Below are 3218 nucleotides of genomic sequence, written 5' to 3'. Positions count from 1 at the left end.
GCCTTGTATGTGGCCAATTTGAGGTCTTCGGAGTCTGCAATCACGCCACAGGTCTAAATGAAAGTGTCCTCATCTTTACAGATGGAAGAAACACACACACACACAGTAGTGACACATGGGTTTTGGACATCTTCAGTTTCACATGGCTCAATTGCTAATAGAGAATATTGTCAGTGCGATGCTGTGAGCTTCAGTAAACTCCAGTGTGTGTGTGTGTGTGTGTGTGTGTATTGAAATATGCTGCTGTGTAAGTTGTATTTAGGCTCAGGTGCACGCCTTCACATCCGACTCTTAGCTCAGGCCCCATTGAAGTGGGGTCAGATGTAAAAAAAAAAAAAATAGCAAAGCTTAAACTCGCTGTTGACATTATTTTGTAGGAATTTGCTGTAAACTTTCAATCTCTTTAGAACTCTAGTCTGTTCCCACGCGAGGGGGGGGGGGGAGTAATCTGGGACTTTTGTCAGACTCAGTCGTGTCGACGGAGAAATTTGGAAGAATAACATTGTGGGATGATGCATGAGATGTCTGAGCTCCTCCTAAGGTCGTGGGAATGGGGTTTGTCAGAGAGCGCTGGTGTCCTCTCCGCTGCTGAACTCAGCTCAGAGCCTTGCCTCCGGGCTTACCTCCCTGTATAACCCTAGCTTCCTGGAGGCTCACCACATCGCTTCCGCTAGTTTAGCAAACAGAAAAGTGCACCGTGCATTTCGTATTGCTTTCCCGCAGTGATTGTTTTTGTTTGTTTGTTTTATGTGTCAGTGACACTGGCTTGGATGGAACCTGTTCCACCTTTTGACAATGGTGTCTTAACTATTTGACGAGTGCTGCTGTAGAACAAGCCCTGCTTTCCTTTGGTTAACACCTCCCAAAACATCAGCAAAGTTATGAAACAGCCTTTTTGTTTTACTTTTTTTTTTTTTTCATTGACTTTGTGTGAGGAAACTGTAACTACCACAAACAAGTTGCCTCAGTGCTTGTTTCTGCGATAGCAGTGTTGAAAGGAATAGGACAGTAAGACAACTTGCCTGTCTGTAACTGAAAGTTGACGCAAGCTATTTCAGAAGTAATTTGTGTGCATGTGCGGTTACAGTTTGGCTGAGAAATTGCAGCCTAGCTCAGTGTACGTGACACCTCTCCTGTAGGTAATAGCACCTTACCCTCAAGACACACATACGTGAAAAGCACACAGTGTCGCACAGAGACAGCATTTTCAGTGCAATGAAGGCCGGTGTTTTCAACTTCTATGTCATGTCCTCAGTCGCACAGTGTCTTTGTGTGTATTCCCCGCACGTTAGAGCTGAGGTCATGTTTCGCAGCCATTTGCACATTGTTTCAGGCTGAGCGTTTGACTGCTCTGCTGTCCGTCAGCTGTCTCCCACACAGGAAGCAGCGGGGAGAGGGCCCCGGGATGTAAGCCAGTAGGCCGGTATTCTGTCAGAAGTGTGTGTGTGTGTGTAGTTGCAATGTGACGAGTGGAGGATGCATCCTCTGCACGCTCAGATTAAATGGTGACAGCTCCTATAAACACACAGGGAAATAACTAGCTTGATGATGCTGTACAGTTGCTCTACGGCTGATACTAAATGTTTTTACGGCAATACCAATACTAGAGAATAAAAAAAACATACAGACCTATTGGCTGACACTTATCAGCTGACGCATACATATAACATGTGTGTGTGTGTGTATATATATATAGGGGAAGTGAGTTATTTTAGTTTGGCCCGCTTAATTGTACTCCTTCTCAGAGTCATAACTCAATCCAATCCGAACACACAGACATAATACAGACACGCTGTATTTTTAGATTCAGTGTGACTTACACTTCCCCAAGATTATCATCCATGTCCGACGTCCTTGGCGAGCGAAATATATATATATATATATATATATATATATATATATATATATATATATGGAAATATAAACGGGGCCCGCAGGAGTGACTAGCGGGGAAGGGGGTTGTCTTGTTAGTTGTCTCGAATTTGACTGAGGGGATTGAATATGTTTTTAAGCAACTCAAGAAGATGCAACTTTGAGGTCTTTGCCGTACTGCTTTTATGTTTACATTTAGAAATGTGTATGAATCTCTTCTGATGCTAGCGGAGGTGGTTGTAGATGCACTGGGGGGGGATTGCCTCTGTTCTAAACAGCTGGGATGCATCGTGTTCCACTGGTTTTACTGGTTGAACTAACCAGAAAAGAATGACTCAACGTATCATTGTATGATCTATAGTTCCCACTGCTATGATATTTAAGAGAAGCTGTATATTGTTGGGTGTTTCATGCCTGTTAACTGGCAAATAGAGACTCATAAAAAAAGACTCAGACCTGTTCTCCAGATTCGTAGTACGTCTGTGTCTGCTGTCATTTGAAAAAGGATATTCCAGCCTTCCTAGCCAGGTGTTTCTCACTTACAGTGTCCTTTTACTAATTTCTGTCTCTGGTTCTCTTTTCTCTTGTTCTGCTCCTGCCTCTTGGACCTGACTCCTTTTCGACCGCCGCCTTCCCGTGTCAATTTCCGGTCATCTTGACAACCTATCGGCTCTCCGACCCAGCTGTAAGTATTTCTCATCAGCCTGTGGGACCTCTGGGCCGCATAGATTGTAGTAAAAAATGGCTCATATAAAATTCACTGTTCACCAAATGCCCATAAAGGCTATATTTTTGTGTGTGTGTGTTTTCTTTATTTTTAGAATTGAGTAGCAGGTTTGAGGAGACTTTATTGAAATTGTTACATTTGAGTGTGAAAGTTCACTGAAGGGACCACTTACTAGCTTTTTCCAGAGCTTTCAACTGCATCTCACTTCCTTAGCGGATGGAGCAACTGAACAAACTGGGCAAACTCCATCCACTGTGGAAGACCATAAGATATGATTGAAAGCTCTTGGAAAAGAGAGTAATTGGACCTTGAGTCAAGATTTTTTTTTTTTGTCAAACATTATATTTTTGTATTGTAATGTCACGCTTAGATATTTTGTTACACCCCTGCTAGATAACAACCAGCCTTTTTTGGCACCTAGTCAGAAATCAGCTGTTTATGCAGGCACAGTTCATTTATTTTGTTTTCGTGGCACCAAAGTAGTATCAAGTGGTCTTTCTGAAATCTGAGCAAGCAGTTGGTACAATTTGCAACAATCTGTGCTCATTTCCCAGTACAGTCTTGTGGCTGTTGGAGAAAAGTATCAGCTCTGTTTTTTATTTTTGGTCCACAGCAACAG

This window comes from Enoplosus armatus, chromosome 16 (assembly GCF_043641665.1).
Source record: "Enoplosus armatus isolate fEnoArm2 chromosome 16, fEnoArm2.hap1, whole genome shotgun sequence".
Lineage (NCBI taxonomy): Eukaryota > Metazoa > Chordata > Actinopteri > Centrarchiformes > Enoplosidae > Enoplosus > Enoplosus armatus.
Note: the sequence above shows the minus strand (reverse complement) of the source record.